The 21,487-nt window shown below is 43.1% G+C and overlaps 1 protein-coding gene across 1 annotated transcript in view; it reads left to right on the top strand.

Annotated features, from left to right (window-relative positions):
* Positions 1-21,487, top strand: part of ASB18 (ankyrin repeat and SOCS box containing 18) — a 76,110-nt gene that overhangs the window by 27,829 nt on the left and 26,794 nt on the right. The gene's annotated exons all lie outside the window — the stretch shown is intronic.

The following is a 21,487-nucleotide window of genomic DNA, read 5'->3' as shown; positions in this document are numbered from 1 at the left end:
GCGGGGGCCCCATGTCATCGCACGGGCTTTCTCTTCCCGGGTTCCCAGCTTGCCTTGTGTCCATCTTGACCTTTCTTTTAGTCAGAATGTTCTAGTCCCTGTTCTTGGGTTTCAGTTTTCATGGCCTTCTGTCTCTATGGTGAGGATTAAATAAAAGCATCACGTTAAGTGCAGGCAGGCAGGACGGCTGGGCTCTCAGGGATCAAGATGGGGGCACCACCTACCAATGTCACCTGGGTTCAGAGCAGGGACTCAGGAAGCCACGTGGACCACCAGGAGGCTTGAAAATGACTGAAGGAAGGTGACTGAAAACAATATAATATCTAAAAGCAGCATTACTGAGCTGTAATTGCATGTAGTAAGGTGCACATGCTTAAAGTATGCAATCTGATAAATTTGGACACAGGGATGCAGGTGAAACCATCCCTATAACCGAGATTGTGAACCCAGCCGTCACCAGCAAAATGTTCCCATGTCCCACTGGAACCTCTCCCTCCCCCTTCTCCAGTTTCCCACTGACCTGTTTTTCTGTCCCTGTAGCTTAGTCTTAATTTGCTAGAATTCAGTGTAAATGGAACGTAGTCTCTTTTGTCTGATATCTTTCATGCAAAAATATTACTTTCAGATTTTTTTTCTTGAATCATTTATTTTTTATTTTTATATTGGAGTATAGTTTGATTAACAATGTTGGGTTAGTCTCAGGTGTACAGTGAAGTGATTCAGTTATACAAGTATCTTTCTGTGGTTCAGTCACTAAGTTGTGTTGGACTCTTTGGGACCCAATGAGTAGGTAGATACATATATCTATTATTTTTCAAATTCTTTTCCCATTTAGGTTAGAGCAGAGTACCCTGTGCTGTACATTAGGTCCTTGTTGGTCTATTATAAATATAACTGTGTACATGTCAATCCCCATACTTTGCATATTTATCATACTGTTTTGTATATCCATAATTCACTCCTTTTCATTAGTGAATGGTATTCCTTGGTACAGAATAACACAGTGTGTCTATCCACTCATATGTTAAAAGACGCTTGATCATTTCCGACCTGAGGCTATTCCAAGTAAAGCTGCTGTGAACATTCATGTACCAGCCTTTGTCTGAGTATATCGTTTCATTCCTCCTGGATAAATACCTAGGCATAGCTGTGTCACGTGATATGATTAGGAAATGACCAAGCTGCGTTCCAAGTTGGAACTACCGTTTTACATCCCCACCAGTTATATATGATTGTTCTTGCTGCTTCCCATCCTCACTAACACTTGGTACAGTCACTCTTTAGCTGTTAGACATTCTATAGGGATTCAGAACTATTCCACTGCAGTTTTGATTTGCATCTCCCTAATAACAAGTGATGCTGGGCATCTTCTCATGTACTTATTTAGCCTACATTGATTTTCTTTGGTGAAGTGCTTGTTCAAATTTTGTGCCTTTTAAAAATACTGGGTTGTTGGGTTTTTTCTTAAATTTTGAGATTTCTTTATATATTCTGGGTAAAAGTCCCTTATCAGCTATGTGGTTAATAAATATTATCTTCCAGTCTCTGGGTTATAGTTTCTTTCCTTGAAAGTGTCCTTTGGAGAACAGAAGTTCTTACTTTTGGTGGAATCTAACTGGTGGCTCAGATGGTGAAGAATCTGCCTGCAATGCAAGAGACCCAGGTTCGAGCCCTGGGTTGGGAAGATCCCCTGGAGAAGGGAATGGCAACCCACTCCAGTATTCTTGCCTGGAAAATTCCATAGACAGAGGAGCCTGGGGATTACAGTTACAATCCATGGGATTGCAAAGAGTCAGCTACGACTGAGTGACTAACCCTTACAACTGATCAATTTTTTTTTTTATTTTAGGAATCATGTTGGGTTATTTTCTCTAAAATAAAACAACTTTGCCTAACCATGGCCACAAACATTTCCTCCTATGTTCCCCTCTGAAACTTTTAATAACTTTATATGTTACGTTTAAGTCTATGGCCCATTTTGAGTTAATGTCTGAATATGGTGTGAGGTAGGAATTAAGGCTTTCTTTTTTTCTTTTTTGCTCTGCGTGTGGCTCTGCAGTAGTTCCAGCACTATCTGTCAAGGAGCCTTTTCTTTCTGGGGTTTGCCTTGGCACTTCAGTTGAAAGTCAACTTAAGGACATATACGGCTGCTGCTGCTGCTAAGTCACTTCAGCTGTGTCCGACTCTGTGCGACCCCATAGACGGCAGCCCACCAGGCTCCCCCGTCCCTGGGATTCTCCAGGCAAGAACAGTGGAGTGAGTTGCCATCTCCTTCTCTAATGCATGAAAGTGAAAAGTGAAAGTGAAGTCACTCAGTCGTGTCTGACCCTTAGCGACCCCTTGGACTGCAGCCCACCAGGCTCCTCCGTCCATGGGAGTTTCCAGGCAAGAGTACTGGAGTGGGTTGCCATTGCCTTCTCCATAAGGACGTATGTGTGAGTTTATTTCTGGCTCTCTTGTCAAGTACACACAAGACAGGGCAAGGCCTGACTGATTCAGTAAAGACCCAAGGAGCCACTCCTAGATTCAGACACTTTTAACACTTACATACACAGTGAGAAGAAAAACAGCCAAAGGTTCCAATTCTGCATGGTCCTTGCCCTACACACCACAAAGGACAACACCCATACAAAAGGAGATACTTCATGGCAACGTGACTTGCAGGACACCCTGCTGTAGCACACCTGAATCTAGGTGTCAGGTGAGCAGCTTTATAGTCCACAGCTCTGTTCTGAGCGGAGCAGGCAGGAAGTCCAAAACCTCACCAGAACCCAGGAAGTGAGAAGAAACAGCTCAGGACAGCCTCCCAGGGGACACAGGGAGGCGAGTGGACAAGGGTCTTATAGCAGCCCCTTAACAAGCTCTGGAGGATCGCAGGGTGCTCTGCCAAGGCTTAGACCAGCAGTGGCTCAAACTTTTGTTTGTGTGGCCATTGTGGGTACATGCAAGGCCACCAGAGCTCCATTGCAGAGCTGTTGCTCGATGCCTCTGTCCTGTTATACCTTGCTCTATTGGTCTTTTTTGACACCAGTACCACCTTGTACTGAATGCTGTGGCTCTGTAAGAAATCTTGAAGTCAGGTCGCATAAATTCTCCAGCATCATTCAAAGTTGTTTTGGCTTTTCTAACCTCTTCACATTTCCACATAAATTTTAAAATCAGTTTGTCAGTTTCTACAAAAAAAAAAAAAAAAAGACTGCTGTGTTTTGACTGGGGTTGATGTGAATCTATAGATCAATCTGGGGAGACTTGACATAAAAATATTGAATCTTTCAACCCAGGAACACAATAAATCTCTCCATTTATTTAGCTCCTAGTTTGTTTTAACTTCATTTGATAGTTTTTAGTGTACAATGCTTGCATACATTTTTCAGATTTATCCCTAAGTTTTTAATTTCTGGTGCTTTTGTAAGTGGTATTTTTATTTAAATTTCTGTGGTGGTAGCTACTACATAAATTGATAAGAATTTATTTTTGTGTATTAATTTGCAACCTGCAACCTTGCTAAGCTCAGTATTTGTTCTAGTTCAGTTCAGTTCAGTTCAGTTGCTCAGTCGTGTCCGACTCTTTGCGACCCCATGAATCGCAGCACGCCAGGCCTCCCTGTCCATCACCACCTCCCGGAGCTCACTCAGACTCACGTCCATCGAGTCAGCGATGCCATCCAGCCATCTCATCCTGGGTCGTCCCCTTCTCCTCCTGCCCCCAATCCCTCCCAGCATCAGAGTCTTTTCCAATGAGTCAACTCTTCGCATGAGGTGGCCAAAGGGTTGATCTCCTTCAGAATGGACTGGTTGGATCTCCTTGCAGTCCAAGGGACTCTCAAGAGTCTTCTCCAACACCACACTTCAAAAGCATCAATTCTATGGTGCTCAGCCTTCTTCACAGTCCAACTCTCACATCCATACATGACCACAGGGAAAACCATAGCCTTGACTAGACGGACCTTAGTCGGCAAAGTAATGTCTCTGCTTTTGAATATACTATCTAGGTTGGTCATAACTTTCCTTCCAAGGAGTAAGCGTCTTTTAATTTCATGGCTGCAGTCGTAGCCTATCATGAATTCCAGAAGATTTCTATGTAGACAGTCGTGTCATCTTCAGTAAACAGTCTTACTTCTTTTCCAGTCTGGATGCCTTGTTCTTGCTCTATTGCGCTAGGCAGAACCTCCAGTGCTATGTGGAATAGACACAGTGAGAGAAGACAACTTTCCTTATTTCTGATCTTAGAGGACTTAAATCTTTCACTGTTGAGTATGATATTGTGTGTAGGTATTTTGTAGATAACTTTTTTCAGATTGAGAGAATGCCCTTCTATCCCTGGTTTTCAGAGAGTTTTTTCTATGAATGGATGTTGGATTTTCTCAAATGCTTTCTCTGGAGGCTTCCCAGCTGGCGCTAGTGGTAAAGAACCCCCCTGCCAATGCAGGAGATGTAAGAGACATGGGTTCAATCCCTGGGTTGGAAAGATCCCCTGGAGAAGGAAATGGCAACCCACTCCAGTATTCTTGCTGGGAAATCCCATGGACAGGGGAAATCCCATGGACATAGGAGTTGATCCTATGTGTGTATTTTTAGTCTGTTAATATAATTATTTACACTGGTTGATTTTCAGATGTTAAACCAACCTTGCATTCTTCAGACCACAATTTATAAATTCCTGGGTTGGATTTGCTGGAATTTTTAAAACATCTGCATCTATGTTTGTGAGAGGTATTGATCTGCAGTTTTTTCTTGTAATGTTTTTGTCTGGTTTTGATATCTGAGTTAACGCTGGCCTCAAAAATGAGCTGAGAGGTGTTTGCGTAAAATTATTTTTATTTCTTCCTTAAGTGTTTGGTAGAAATCATCAGTGAAGCTGTCTTGGCATGGAGTTTCGTTTTTAAGCAGGTTTTCAGCTATGAATTCAATTTATTTAATGGCTATAGTGGCGTTCAGGTTATTTCTTTCCTGAGTGAGCTTTGATAGCTTGTATCTTTCAAGAGATTTACCTCTTTCATCTAAGTTGTTAAATTTATTGTCATAAAGTTGTTTTCTATTATCCTTTTAATAGCTGCAGAATCTGTACAATCACCACTTTCATTCACAATAATGGAATTTGTGGTTTTTATTCTTTCTCCCCTGATCAGTCTATTTTGGGTTTTACTGATTTTCTTTTCTGTTTTACTGTTTTATTTTCCACTGATTTATGACAGATCTTCATTTCCTCTTTCCTTTGCTTACATTGAATTTCATTTGTTCTTGTCTTTCTAATTTGTAAGATGGCAGCTAATGTCTTTGATTTGATGGGGTTTTATTTTCTAATATGACTTCCCGGTGGCTCAGTTGATAAAGAATCTGTCTGTGATGCAGGAGACCTGGGTTCAATCACTGGGTGGGGAACATCCCCTGGAGAAGGAAATGGCAGCCCACTCCAGTGTTCTTGCTGGGAAATCCCATGGGCAGAGGAGTCTGATGGGCCACAGTCCACAGTATTTCAGTGTTACCCATGTACCCACTATGCACTAGTTTAGCTGAATCCCACATGTTTTAATAGGTTAACATTTCATTCTCAATCAGTTTAAAATATTTTCTGATTTGTCTTTTCATTTGTTTCTTTTGAGGTTTTTCTTTGAAAAATAGGCTATATAAAACTGACTTACTTTCCAAATATTTGGGTATTTTTCAGATATCTTTCCATTATTTATTTTTAATGTAATTCCATTATAGTTAGATAATTTACTTTGTATCACTTTGCTCCTTTTAAATTTACTGAGTCTATTTTTATGATCCAAAATATATTCTATCTTGGTAAAAAATTTCTGTGCATACCAGAAAAGAATGCATGTTCTACAGTTGTTGGGTGGCATGTTCTATAAATGTCAATTAAGTCAAGTTGTCTATATCCTCCCATATCCTTCCTGATTTTCTGCCTACTTATTTTACATGTTCTTGAAAGAGGGGTGTTGAAATCTTTGACTGTAATCATGGATTTGTCTATTTCTCTTTGCAGTTGTATAATATTTCAAAGCTCTATTATTGGTTATCAGTACATAGATGTTTAGCATCATCATGGCCTCTTGAATAACTGGCATCATTATTTAAAGAAATATTCTTTGCTCTAAAGTCTACTTTGTCTGATATTAAAATATCTAGTCTGACATTAATACATATTTCTTTTGACTGGTGTAAGCATAGTATCGGAGAAGGCAATGGCACCCCACTCCAGTACTCTTGCTTGGAAAATCCCATGGACGGAGGAGCCTGGAAAGCTGCAGTCCATGGAGTCACTGAGGGTCGGACACGACTGAGCAACTTCACTTTCGTGCATTGGAGAAGGAAATGGCAACCCACTCCAGTGTTCTTGCCTGGAGAATCCCAGGGACAGGGGAGCCTGGTGGGCTGCCGTCTATGGGGTTGCACAGAGTCGGACACGACTGAAGTGACTTAGCAGCAGCAGCAGCAGCAGCAGCATCATAGTATACTCTTTTCCATCTGCAATAGTAATCTATTGCTGGGTAACAAATTACAACAAACTTAGAGACCTACTACAGCACACATTTATTGTTTCACAGTTTCTATGAGTAGAGTTTGGGCATGGCTTCACTGAGCCCTCAACTGCAGAATCTCTCACAAGACTGCAATCAGGGTGTCAATAAGGGTTAGGGTCTCACTTGAAGGGTCAGCTAGGGAAGAATCTGCTACTGGATTCATCTAGGTATAGGCAGAATTCAGTTCTTTGGGACTATTGGACTGAGGGTCTCAGTTCCTGGCTGACTATTGATTGAAGGCGGTGCTCAATTTGTGTCTTTATTTTTCAAATGGATCTCTTGTAGTCAGGGTATACCTGAGTCTTTTTTAATCCAATCTGGTAGTCTTTGCCTTCTAATTGAGTGTTTAGATCTTTGAAGTTTAATAAGATTTTCATATGCTTATGTTCAAATCAAACAGCCTGTTATTTTTTCTATTCATTTCATCCATTCTTTGTTCCCTTTTCCTCTTTATCTACCTTCTTCTGAATTAAGTATTTTTCATGATTCCGCTTTATCTCCTTTTTTGATTTGTTACACATAACTTTTTGTTCCATTATTTTAGCAGCTGCTTTAGGGTTCATAGTCTACATCTTTATTTTATCACAGTCTGCCCTCAAGTAATGTTATACTATTTTATGTATAATATAAAAAAACATGACTATTCTTCCATTTCTCTCCTCCTGACCTTTGTGCTATTGGTATCATATATTTTGCTTCTGTATATAAGCCCCAGAGTACATTGTTAATATTTTTGTTCAAACAGTCAATTATCTTTTATTGAAGTAATGAGAAAAAAGTTTGTATGTTTACCCATGTAGTTCCCATTTTCGGCTCCTTTCATTCCTTTGTATTGATTGAAAATTCCATCTGAGATCATCCTCCTCCTTCTTAGAGAACTTCCTTTAATATTTCTTACAGTGAAGGTCTGCTAGAGATAAATCCTTTCAGTGTGTGTATGTTTGGAAAAGTCTTTGTTTCATTTGAGTGTTTGCAAGGCACTTTTGTTGGGTAGGGAATTCTGGATTGACAGGCTCCTTTTTCCTTTCAGTGTTTTAGACACAGGACTCCACTGTCTTCTAACTTACATTTATAATGGGAAGTCTTCTATCCATCTGTTCTTTGTTCTTTTGGATATAGTATCCTTTTTTCTGGCTTTAATATATTCTCCTTATCACTGGCTTTAAGCAACTTGATCATGATGTATTTTGATGTTTTCTTCATCTTTCTTGTCCTTGAGAGTCATCAGTTTCTTGAATCTGTAGGCTTATCAGTTCAGTTGCTCAGTCGTGTCTGACTCTTTGCAACCCCATGAATTGCAGCATGCCAGGCCTCCCTGTCCATCACCAACTCCCAGAGTTCACCCAGACTCATGCCCATCGAGTCAGTGATGCCATCCAGCCATCTCATCCTCGGTCGTCCCCTTCTCCTCCTGCCCCCAATCCCTCCCAGCATCAGAGTCTTTTCCAATGAGTCAACTCTTCGCATGAGGTGGCCAAAGTACTGGAGTTTCAGCTTTAGCATCATTCCTTCCAAAGAAATCCCAGGGTTGATCTCCTTCAGAATGGACTGGTTGGATCTCCTTGCAGTCCAAGGGACTCTCAAGAGTCTTCTCCAACACCACAGTTCAAAAGCATCAATTCTTTGGCACTCAGCTTTCTTCACAGTCCAACTCTCACATCCATACATGACCAATGGAAAAACCATAGTCTTGACTAGATGGACCTTTGTTGGCAAAGTAGTGTCTCTGCTCTTCAACATGCTGTCTAGGTTGGTCATAACTTTTCTTCCAAGCATCTTTTAATTACGTGGCTGCAGTCACCATCTGCAATGATTTTGGAGCCCAAAAAAATAGAGTCTGACACTGTTTCCACTGTTTCCCCATCTATTTCCCACGAAGTGATGGGACCAGATGCCATGATCTTTGTTTTCTGAATGTTGAGCTTTAAGCCAACTTTTTCACTCTCCTCTTACTTTCATCAAGAGGCTCTTTAGTTCCTCTTCACTTTCTGCCATAAGGGTGGTGTCATCTGCATATCTGAGGTTATTGATATTTCTCCTGGCAATCTTGATTCCAGCTTGTGCTTCTTCCAGCCCGGAGTTTCTCATGATGGACTCTGCATAGAAGTTAAATAAGCAGGGTGACAATATACAGCCTTGACGTACTCTTTTTCCTATTTGGAACCAGTCTGTTGTTCCATGTCCAGTTCTAACTGTTGCTTCCTGACCTGCATATAGGTTTCTCAAGAGGCAGGTCAGGTGGTCTGGTATTCCCATCTCTTTCAGAATTTTCCAGTTTATTGTGATCCACACAGCCAAAGGCTTTGGCATAGTCAATAAAGCAGAAATAGATGTTTTTCTGGACCTCTCTTGTTTTTTCCATGATCCAGTGGATGTTGGCAATTTGATCTCTGGTTCCTCTGCCTTTTCTAAAACCAGCTTGAACATATGGAAGTTCATGGTTCATGTATTGCTGAAGCCTGGCTTGGAGAATTTTGAGCATTACTTTACTAGCGTGAGAGATGAGTGCAATTATGCGGTAGTTTGAGCATTCTTTGGCATTGCCTTTCTTTGGGATTGGAATGAAAACTGACCTTTTCCAGTCATGTGGCCATTGCTGAGTTTTCCAAATTGGCTGGCATATTGGGTGCAGCACTTTCACAGCATCATCTTTCAGGATTTGAAATAGCTCAACTGGAATTCCATCACCTCCACTAGCTTTGTTCGTAGTGATGCTTTCTAAGGCCCACTTGACTTCACATTCCAGGATGTCTGGCTCTAAGTGAGTGATCACACCATTGTGATTATCTTGGTCTTGAAGATCTTTTTTGTACAGTTCTTCTGTGTATTCTTGCCACCTCTTCTTAATATCTTCTGCTTCTGTTAGGTCCATACCATTTTTGTCCTTTGTCGAGCCCATCTTTGCATGAAATGTTCCCTTGGTATCTCTAATTTTCTAGAAGAGATCTCTAGTCTTTCCATTATTGTTTTCCTCTATCTCTTTGCATTGATCGCTGAAGAAGGATTTCTTATCTCTCCTTGCTATTCTTTGGAACTCTGCATTCAGATGCTTATTATCTTTCCTTTTCTCCTTTGCTTTTCACTTCTCTTCTTTTCACAGCTATTTGTAAGGCCTCTCCAGACAGCCATTTTGCTTTTTGGCATTTCTTTTCCATGGGGATGGTCTTGATCCCTGTCTCCTGTACAATGTCAGAAACCTCCGTCCATAGTTCATCAGGCACTCTGTCTATCAGATCTAGGCCCTTAAATCTATTTCTCACTTCCACTGCATAATCCTAAGGGATTTGATTTAGGTCATACCTGAATGGTCTAGTGGTTTTCCCTACTTTCTTCAATTTAAGTCTGAATTTGGCAATAAGGAGTTCATGATCTGAGCCATAGTCAGCTCCTGGTCTTGTTTTTGTTGACTGTATAGAGCTTCTCCATCTTTGGCTGCAAAGAATATAATCAATCTGATTTCTGTAGGCTTATACTTTTCATCAAATTTGAAAAATTGTTGGCAATTACCTCTTCACATTGTTTTCTGTATGATCCCTCCTCTGCCTCAGGGAGTCCAGGTGCATGTATGTTATACCACTTGGAGTTGTCCCACAGTTCATTAATACTCTGTTCACTCTTCTCTTATGTAATTGATTTATCATTTGTTCTGAAATCCCTGATCTGCCATTAATCCCATGTAGTGTATTTTTCATCTCAGACACTATAATTTTCAACTATAGAAGCCCAGTCTTAGGTCTTTTTAAAATACCTTTCTTGTCTTTACTTAACATGTTTAGTCTTTCCTCTAGTTTCTCAAACATACAGAATATAATTAAAATAACTATTTTAATGTTCCCATCTATCAATTCTATCATCTGGGTATGAATAACATTTTCTTTATTTTAACTCTGTTCCTTTTGTAAATTTCAGATTCACCTAGGCATAATTTGTGAGAGATAAGATATACAGATATAAAATTCAAAAGTAGAAATGCTTATGAATACATTTCTCAATGATTTTTTAAAAGCTATAAGTAGATAGCCATTCTGCAGGGATACTAAATGGAGATTAACCTCTGCCTCATTTTAACTTACAATTGCTATCCTTGAGACATTTGGTAGGTGATTTGCTGCTGTACAAGGTTGCCATCTGATGACAGAATTATAGAAACCCCATCTACTTTCGAAAAGTACAGCTCTAAGTTTCATTATTGAGTGAACCATTCTGACAAGCATTCAACAGCCAATTGTTGAACTCTAAGAGGTGCTGGACTTATGTTCCATTATAGTGTATTTCCTCAAGATGCTTTCAATTTCAAGGGAGACGAAGGTAATTTACATCAGTGTGCTAGACTCTGGGCCAAGGGTATGCAGAATACACTATGTGCATGGAAGTTGAGGGTGTGGGCTGGCATATTTCAACAGGAAATTTTCTAGGAGACAAAGAGGCATCAATTGTGTTAACGGACATAAACCAACCAATCAAAGCAAAAGAAAATGAGCAAATTATTAGGCAGTTTTACATTGATTTTATTCGGTTTTGATATTTTTATACCTTACAGTTTTATCTGTTAGAAGTACATATATTGCTACATTTGAAGTCTAGGTTGAACTCTAGCAGTGCAAGCCTGGGCAAGTTATTTATCTGTGTCTTGGTGTTCTCATCTGTAAAACAAAGATAATATTTGAGCCTCGTACATAGGGTGACTAGGGGAATTAAATGAGCTAGTGTATGGAAAACGTTTAGAAGAGCACCTGGCATGTAGTTAAGAATTATGTAGGTACTGACTACAATTGTTGAGGTCTCTTGTATAATCTCTGCACTATCTCATGGGAATTGAAACAATATTTCACTAATTTTAATTAATATGGGGTTTTGTGGTTTCTTTGTCTCCATATTTGTTGGTCGTCTGTGATTTATTTACAGTAATATTCCTAGTCAAGAGCATACTCCCAATTTCAACATGTTCCTATGGAAAATATAACCCATTTGATGGTATTCCATGTCTAGGAACACATCATGCTTCCCACCCTCTTCAAAAGTCATGTCTATATTCAGTTTTGTTCAAAATTAAGTTCTATAAATGTAGCATGGTATCCTGGATTGGATCCTGGAGCAGAACATGAACATTAGTGGGGAAAGTGGTGAAATCCAAATAAAGTCCACAGTTCTGTTAATAGTATTGGATTGATGTTAATTTCTTAATTTTGACAAAGGCACCATGATAATATATGATGTGAACTTTACAGGAAACTGGGTAAAGGACATTTGCAAATTCTCTGTACTATCTTTTCAATTCTTGTGTAAATCTGTAGTAATTTTTAAATAGAGAGAATTTTAAAAACCAAGTTTGCTTCATACCTTGGACTCAAATCTAATATAGTCTTAGGAAAAAATGTGCCTTTTTATTAAGAAATAAGAATGTATCACCTACTCAGAACACAAGGTATCGTGAACCCTAACGGCAGCCCTTAAGACAAGCCAACAGGCTTACCTTTGGTTGCGATAAGGAGCTGAGGCATATGCGGAGTTACTCAGCTTACACACTGTGTGACAGAAACTAATTTCCTGACTTCAGTCGGTTTTGCAGAAATCATTCAAATCCAGCACATTGCTTAATAAAGACTTCTAAAATGCCTTTGTATTAAGACGGGGCTTTGTAAAACCCCTTTTCTTTTGTCTTTCTCTTCCTCCTCTTTCTTCTTTTTCTTCTCATTTTCCCTTCTGTCCCCATGTGTCTCGCTACATGAGTCTTTCTCCCTGGTGATTTCATTTGACAGTCTTGACTTATTTAAATCCAAGTTATTGAGGAAAAGTTTAAGATAAGTGAGGAACACAGCATAAGTTCAGGCAGAACTCTGCAACAGCTGACTCAGAATCCCTTCAGTATCAATGATTTGATGGAAGATGGTGGCGGGTCCCACTGAACACCTCTACAATAACATAGCCAACTCCCTTGAAGGATGAAAGTTAACAGATGTCAGAGAGGGACTGAGGTTTAGACTGCGGCTTTTCAGCTCTGAAGAGTCCCCCTAAAGTCAGACTCCGAGGAGGTCTGGCTTCAGGTAGTATAAACATTATCACTTTGACAGGAAAGAGCTACTTTTTCCAGAATCTTTTTATACATAGTAGATTTTAGGTCATCCTTAATTTTTTTACCTTTCAGTAGAGAGGGGGTCGTTGACCTACATACAGAGCCATTTCATTTTCTAACTCTTGATGACAATGGTCTCCACACCTAGGGACCCAGTTCTGTTCCAACCCCTTTTAGTCAGCAATTCTCCATGGGTGCAGGACTTTAAAACCTTTGAGTCTCTGAGTTCCTGGGATTAAAAAAAAAAAAATTATCTGTGCTTCCTTCCAACCTGCAAGCTTCAGAATTCAGAATTCAACACACAAAAAGGGATATCAGAGCTTTAATCTAGGAACCTTTTGAAGAGATTTTCCCAAAAAGAAAAGTTCCAGTAAAGTTACTCTCTTCACGTTAGTAGCCTGCATGCCAGTCTCGCCCTATTTATTACCAGATTCCTCTTCTTGACCCTTTTTAAAATTCTGAGATAATTAAAATGAGAGAAGAATTAGCAGAGTCCGGATTCTTTTTCTCATCTAAAGCTGTCTCAATTTATACAAAAGTGAGGGGAATTTGCTTCCTTCATGAGCATGTTAGTAAAAAGCATGCACATTTACTTCTTTGTCCCAGCTGTGTCAATTCAACTAAATAAAAGTTAATTTTAAGCCAGAATTGGACTTGTGCAAGCAGCTAATTATCTTAGGAGGAAAAGATTATTGAAAAAAATCAATGGGCAATTTTTCTCTAACTCAAACCTGGCAGGATGAAATCTGGGCAGAGAAAAATGAAGTATGCCTTTCCCTGAGGCAAGAAAGGTACTTTCTGGGCAGGATTTGAACAGGAACAATTATTCTGAGTCCTCACCCCAGTCCCAAAGCTTCTGCCTAATAACAAGAGGTTTAGGTGCATGAGCTCTAGCTCATGGGCACTGATGCACAATCCAGAAAACAGTCCACTTTCTACAATCCAGATGAGTGATTGATTCATTATTCATGTGGAGAGGAGAAAACATGATCTGGTTCAACAGGACTTTGAGGCATCTTGAGGAATACTAAAGAACAAGCTGTCAGTTAGGGGCTGCCCCCATTGGATAATGTGATATTTGTACAAGAACTTCACATTCTGAATACTTGCAAGTGTCTGACTTGCTATGATCCTCCCCACAGGCTTGCAAGGCATGGTTATTCCCAGTTTACAGGTTAGAAAGCTGAGGCTCACCAAGAGCCTATGTTTAATCAGTAAAATGGAAAAACATGGGCTCTTGGTAAAACACTACCAAGTGGAAACCATCAGAGCCAGGTTCAAAAGCCAGTATCGGCTCTTCCCTGGTGACCTAGTGGCTAAGACCCCCCCATTCACAATGCAGGGGGCCCAGCTTCGATCCCTGTCAGGAAACTAGACCCCACATGCCACAACTAAGGGTCCACATGCAGCAACTAAATATCCCACATGCTGCAACTAAGACCCAGCACAGTTAGACAAATAAATCTTTTTTTTTTTTTGAATTGAGTTAAAAAAAAGAAAGCCAACGTCATAAGAGAGATGGATGTTGAAAGATAACTTCTCCCTTGTTAGCGTAATCTTTTTCAAAAACCACTAATTGTCAGAAAGTAGCTCTGCTCATCCCTCATCACGACCTTTCAAACATGTTCTGTCATAGGTTTATCCTCTTTCCTTGCCACTTCTAGGATCTCAGGCAGATTCCTCACCTTTCTGGTTGCTTGCCAAGTTCTGTTTGAATACATACAACTCACTATTAGGGATTAAAACAGGTAATCCAGGCCAAATCCAATCTTTACTCTCTGGGCAAAATCCTTGATTAGACACCTCAAGAAAGATATACAGATGACGAATAAACACATGAAATATCCTCAACATCATTAGTCATCAGGGAAAAGCAAATTAAAGCCATGAGAAAATATTCTTTATGTCACACTCTTTAGGATGGCTAAAGGCAAAAAGACAGACACCACCAAATGTTGACAGGAATGTGGAGCAACTGGAACTCTCATACATTGTTGTTGGGAGTGTATAATGATGTAATCACCTTGGTAAACTGCTTAACCATTTCTTTTAAAGTTAAATATATACCTACCAGCAATTCTGCTTCTAAATATTTATCCAAAAGAAATAAGAACATATGCCCACATGAAGATTTACATGGAGATGTTCATAGCAGCTTTATTCATAATAGCCAAAAAGTGAAAATGCCCATCAGTATCAAAAAGAGAATGAGTTTTAAAACTGTGGTATAGCTATACAATTACATGTGACTCATAAATAAAATAGAATGAGTTACTTGTGAACGCAACAATATGGATGAAAGTCAAAGACATGTTACACTAAAGAAGCCAGACACACAGAAAAGTAGAAAATTATAGAAAAGACGAACATGGGGGAGAAATCAGAATCATGGCTGCCCGTGGTGACTGACCAGCAGCAAACACAAAGGCACTTTTTGGAGATGAAAATATGCTACATCTTGGACATCCCCCATGGTCCAGGGGTTAAGATTCGGCCTTCCAGCGCAGGGGATGCGGGTTCAGGGTTAACATTCGGCCTTCCAGCGCAGGGGATGCGGGTCCAGGGGTTAAGATTCGGCCTTCCAGCGCAGGGGATGCGGGTTCAGGGTTAACATTCGGCCTTCCAGCGCAGGGGATGCGGGTTCAGGGTTAACATTCGGCCTTCCAGCGCAGGGGATGCAGGTTCAGGGTTAACATTCAGCCTTCCAGTGCAGGGGATGCGGGTTCAGTCCCCGGTCAGAGAACTAAGATTCCACCTGCTGTGAGGTATGGCCAAAAAATATTTGTTTCATATGCTCTGTCTTTATGTCAATATGCAAATGTCATAGCATATGTCAGTATGCTACGTTGATTACACACATCCTTTGCCAAAATTTGTACAGCTGTACTCTTCAGACCTGTGCATTTCTGTATACAAATTTTACTTCACCTAAAAAATATATAAAAACCTGTATATAAAACTTTTCTCTCATACAAGAGACACAGATGTAAAGAACAGACTTTTGGACTCTGGGAGAAGGCGAGGGTGGGATGATTTGAGAGAATAGCATTGAAACATGTATGTTACCATATGTGAAACAGATCGCCAGTCCAGGTTCAGTGCATGAGACAGGGCGCTCAGGGCTGGTGCAGTGGGACGACCCAGAGGGATGGGATGGGGAGAGAGGTGGGAGGGGGGTTCAGGATGGGGAACACATGTACACCCATGGCTGATTCATGTCAATGTCTGGCCAAAACCACCACAATATTATAAAGTAATCAGCCTCCAATTAAAACAAATCAGAAAAAAAAAAGGTTTTATCGCATACAAATCAAAGTTCCCCCACCCCCCATCTTTTTGGTGACCGTTCAGTACCATCTTTTTGGTGACTGTTTAGTCATTCTCTTCTCCAGAGGTAGCTGGGGTTCACATTACAACCTAAAAAAAGAGTTGTTGTTGTTGTTCAGTCGCTAAGTTGTGTCCGATTCTTTGTGATCCCATGGACTGCAGCATTTCAGCCTTCAGTGCTGCCATCCAACCATCTCATCCTCTGCTGCCCCCTTCTCCTTTGGCCTTTAATCTCTCCCAACATCGGGGTCTTTTCCAATGAGTCGGCTCACTGGAGAATACTCTTGAGAGTCCCTTGGACTTCAGGGAGATCAAACCAGTCAATCCTAAAGGAAACCAACCCTGAATATTCACTGGAAGGACTGATGAAGCTGAAGCTCCAATACTTGGGCCAGCTGATGCGAGAAAGAGGGCAGAGTCTTGTATTTAACTTCTCTCCCCCTTCTCCTCCCCTCACTCTGATGCCTCTGGGTTTCCCCCTTCATCCAATGCTGGGGCCAGGGCAGGAGAGGAAGGTTGCCCATTTCTTGTTGAAGAGGGGATACTAGTGAAGCTTCCAGAAAGTCAGACACTCCTCCAGTGGAAAGCAGGGAAAACAGTGGAACTGAATTATCAAAGTTAGTTCCTTCAGTCATTCCTCAGTCCACCCAAATGCAGAATTTCGCTTTCAGTTTGCAGGGTAGTGGGGGGAGACACAGGGAATTTGCCTAAAGTATCGTTAGCAGCCACAACCATTGAACGCTTCAGAAGCAAATTAAATGGCAGCCATTGCTCCAAGGGAAACCATAAGAATAGACATGGCCGGGCAGTTTCCCTCTCCATGCTCCCTGCTACCCTTCAGGATTTGTCCATTCGTATCAGCTATTTCAATTGTGGACATCTATGCTTGATAGTCTCACAGCTGAGCATCCTGGGAGAAAGGGAGGGAGAGGAAAATACAGAGCAGAAAGGGGCGGGCGGCAGGGCCCCAGAGGAGAGGAGAGGCAGAAAGTCCAGACAAACCAAGTGGAAGCTGCTCCTCCATCAGAGTCAGGGCAGCAGCTTCTCCATCCTTCACCTGGAACCAGCCGGGGAGCCAATGCACAGAGGCAGTCTCCTTGCGACGGCTTCATTAGAAAGCATGGCTGTATTGTCCTCCCAAGTCTCTCCCCCACATCCCCTGTACACCAACCTAACCCCCCTGCCCCGCCCTGCAGTCCTGCCTTGCTCAGCATCCAGCCACACTGCCTGCCCTCTTGGATGGATCCAGACTTGGCCCCAGCCACCCTGCCCCAGGGATGTGTCTCCAGCCCATCCGCCTCCACGTCAACTCCAAGGAAGAACACTAGCTTAATGATGATTCAACAAGACTGCTTCATGACACCCGTTACTCTCAGCAAACACACTGGCCACAAGGGGTTCCAGTGCAAGCACAGGAGGACAGTGAAGGGCAGCTGGAGTGTCCAAGGATTTCCAGCAAGTGAAGCTGTTGCTCCGGAGATAGATGCTGAACCCACCTGAGAGGGCTTGAAAGGAAGGTCTGTTTTCCCTCCAAAAACATGTAACTGACTTTTGTGAATTTCACCGTTTTTGATAGTTCTTTGTCCTTGTTGTTGCATTGATCCTTGGATACCATCATCCTCTGACGACTGTCGAGTCATTCTCGTCTCCAGCAGTAGCTGGGTTCACATCTCAATCAGGAGGTTCTGACTTGACTATAGGGTCACCGTCCTCTCCCAGGTCTCTACCCTTGAGATCACTGCTTCAAGCCTCAAAAACCACATCCTCATGGAAAACCAGAGAGAATGACATCTCCAGTGCAGACTTGCCCAGAGGACTGGGCGAGAAGCAGGCTCCTGTTCCTTGCCCGGTAGCACAAGTCAGGCGATGTCCCCAACCAGGCGATGTCCCCAACCATCTGTGCCTTCAGCGTCCTGTCCAGGAGCCCTGCGGAGCGCTCAGAGAGGAGACCCTGCCCCCTGCCTTGACCTGGGGTACAGAGCATGGCGGATGCTCTCGACTTACTGAACGGACCAATGAATGAAAGGTTTAGAGAGAACTTCTGGGAAATGCCTAGTGCCTTGCCTGGCTTTCAGAAGGCACTTAACAGACAGCACCTGTGGGAGGAGCAGCAGGGTGGGATGACAAAGGACTAAGCCAGACACAGCAGGCCAGCCTCTGCTCTGCCCCCGCCTGGCTGGATGGCCCTATCTGCGTCACTGGTCTTCTCCTGAGCCTCAGTTTCCCCGCATACAAATTCCACCTACAGTGCAGACTTGTCACAAAGCCTAAAGATAACATTTTTCTAAAAATAAATTAAAAGGTCACATGCTGGGGAATGCACTGAAGTCCCAGCTCAGAACCAGAGGCTACGAAATACTACTTTTGAGGGTTTTGTGCCACTGGAGGGGTGGGGAGGAGGGAAGCTGGAGAAGGAAAGCCTGAGCAGGCTCTGTCTCGTGGGGTGCAGGGCAGTTTGGCAGGTGGTGTGAGCGGGTAAGGAAGAGGTGAGCACTGAGGAAGCCGGGCTGAGGCGCTCGGCACCATCTGCATCTGCCAGGTGAGGGGGAAAGCTGTGCTTCAGAAAGATGCTGGAGGTGCCTGGGAGCTGTGTGCCAGACGAGGGCTGGGAGGCCTACTTCTCTCTTTCCAAATAAGTCAAAATGACATTAATTCAACTGCCCTTGATGGGTTCATCTCTATTAACTCCTGCCTTTTGGCTCAAGCCACTTTTTCTGTGTACTGTCAACTTTGGGCCCCGTAACAGCTTGTCACCATGATCATCATCAAAGATGGCGATGAGGGATGGTGGGGGGTAGGGGAAGTGTTTGCCCAAGTTGCTTCGTATCAGAGGCAGTTCAGACAACAGTGTCTCCTTCATCTCATAAGATAGAGACAAGTCGTTTTGACATGGTCGGATGAGAATGCACCCTTGATTCCTGACAGTGACGGTCCTACACTGTCTGCCACCAGGGAAGCCCAGACTGTCTCCAGGCCTTCCGTATTGTGTCTCCCAGCATAGCAGGACATCTGCTCGAGAAAACCTCGCTTGGAGGAAAGAGCTCAGCCAAAGCAGAGCTTCCCACACAGTCCTGCAGAGGCTTGGGGTACGCCTTCCTGCTGGGCCATTTCTTCCTTGACTGGAGATGCTGACAAACACAAGGTCAGGTCTTTCAGGTCCCCGAGACCGTTAACACTGCTCTGCTTGTCACTAAGGACCCTCCACCCACCCCCCTCCCTCGACTCTCCTCTCACCTCCTCAGAGGTGCTGCCCTACAGCCTTCCCAAGACCTCTGCCTACACCTGGACAGATCAATGGAAAATCTGAGCACATTCTGGAAACCTGGAACGCTGAGCTGACATTCTTAGAATCCATGAGCTGCTGCTGTGGCTGGCGGGGGATGGTTCTGTTATTAATAACCTCTGCTGTTGTTCTGCTGTCAAACTGCAACTCTGAGTCACTTTGGAAAGTGAATTTGAAAATACCGGCAGGCAAAAAGGAAATAAAATCACCCTTCACCCCACCATCCAGAGGTGAACACGTTGGCTTCTATGTTTCCAGGCTTTCTTCCCATGCATATTCATATTTACTCTTTTTTTTCATAGGAGCGTTCGATGCTGTTTCAAACCTGGTCTTTACACATGACCACTGCAGACAGCTTTCCATGTCATTAAACAGGCTCCCACGCCTTCATTTTTAATGACTGCCCACTGCGTGCCAGCAGAGATATGCCCCAGTCAATTCATTGTGTTGTTTTTCTCTCGTGCCTGTGGTCTGCAACTTACATCATGACCTGCTCTAAGGAAGTGCCAAGATTTAGCCAATTAGAAGCTCTTCATTAAAAATGAAAAGAGTATCCTTGGTCCTCCAGAGGCTGGGCCAGTGTCCTCATTCTTCTGAAAGGTATCTTTGTTGCAAAGAGCAACCTGGCCATCAGCCTGTTAGGCTGTGGACGTGGAAAAGAGACCCACTCATATTTCCCGGTGGACTTCTTCAGAGAGGCTGGGCTGCTTTAAAAAAAAAAAAAAAAAACAGAGCAGGAGAAAATGTTTGGTGATTGTTTGTGAGCACACACAGGCTCAGTGGCAAAATGAGACGGAACCTTTGATTTCTAACCTCCTGCTGCACTGTTCAAAATTCCTCCCAGAGAGGCACGGAGGAAGCAAACTGAAGCACTCTGATTGTCAAATTTGCATCCTCTCTTAGCTGCTTATTGTCCCAAAAGATGCTTCACATCAAATCATACTTGTTTGTAAAGATCTTTCACCCAAGACAGACCACTTCTCAAGATACTGCTGACATGGAGGATAGAGGAATATGGAGAGAGGATTTAAAATATTGCAGGTCCCTGGGTAGAAATGTAAACAGATTTAACACCAGCGGCTTCCAGCCTGGAAACCCTCAAAGGATCCGGTGCAGAGTCCCAGTCAGGTAAATAACAGGAAAAACAGTGGCCACACAAAGGAAAACTGAAAGACGTTCATTAGGGAAATGCATTTGTTCAACATGCTTTTAGAGAATACCAGTAGTGGGCCAGCCCTGCCCTAGGTGCCGAGAAGCAGAAATAAAGACACCTCCATTTCTATACCCAAAGAGCCAGCCATCTAAGAGAGAGGTCAGACGTGCCAGAGAACGCTTGAAACACTGGTGTGACAAAGGCTGTGCCCGGAAGGCAGCAGGAAAGGACTACACCGGGCAACAGGATGGAGAGGGAGTCCCTTCCTTAGACACATGGAAGTAGCAGAGGGCGGTCATGCAGAAACAGACTCTGCCAGGGGTCACGGCCGCCTCACCGGCACAAGGCACGAAGGACGGCTGTTGCTGGGGGAATTTGCACTCACTGAGTAAAGTAGGGGCAGACTGCTGAGAAGGACGAGAGTAGAAACAAGACCTCTTGGGACTTCCCTGGGGGTCCAGGGACTAGGACTTCACACTCCCCATGCAGGGGGCCCAGGTTCGATCCCTAGTCAGGGAACTAGATCCCACATGCAGCAACTAAGAGTTCCCGTGCCTGCAACTAAAAATCCTGCATGCCACAGTGAAGGCTGAAGGTCCCTCAGGTCGCAAATAAGATTCACCACCACCTAAATCATCTTTAAAAAAAAAAAAGAAACAGGATTTCTTGGGAATGGTGATCAACGCGTGGAACAGTCACTAATGGGCAAGGACTGAGGAGCCGGCCTTCAGTCCCAGGAACTGTGGACCAAAGGGCGCTGAGGACCCGTGGAACGCAGGGGCCAATCTCTGCGACTGGGGTTTCCTCCAGGGGCCAAGTGGGGAAGAGACGGCGGATGGCGGATGGCTGCCCATAATGTGGCCAGCTGATGCAGGGGACGGCCATGTTCCCTCCACTCAAGGGAACCGAGGATGCTGCGAAGAGAGAGAGTGAGAGAGCTGCCCAGGGAAGGAGTGAACCCAGGAAGGGCTGAGTGGGCCAGGGGCCAATGGGCCAAGACTCAACAGAGCAAAGATGAGGAGGGCACCAACAGGCGGGGGAGCTACAGGGAGCAGGGTCTTACCCTCTGCAGCCAGCATGCAGGCCCATCAGACTCCAAAGGTGGAGCAAACACCAGGGCAT

This window comes from Capricornis sumatraensis, chromosome 2, assembly GCF_032405125.1.
Source record: "Capricornis sumatraensis isolate serow.1 chromosome 2, serow.2, whole genome shotgun sequence".
Taxonomy (NCBI): Eukaryota; Metazoa; Chordata; class Mammalia; order Artiodactyla; family Bovidae; genus Capricornis; species Capricornis sumatraensis.
The sequence above is the reverse complement of the archived record's forward strand: the minus strand, read 5'-3'. Positions and strand labels throughout refer to the sequence as shown.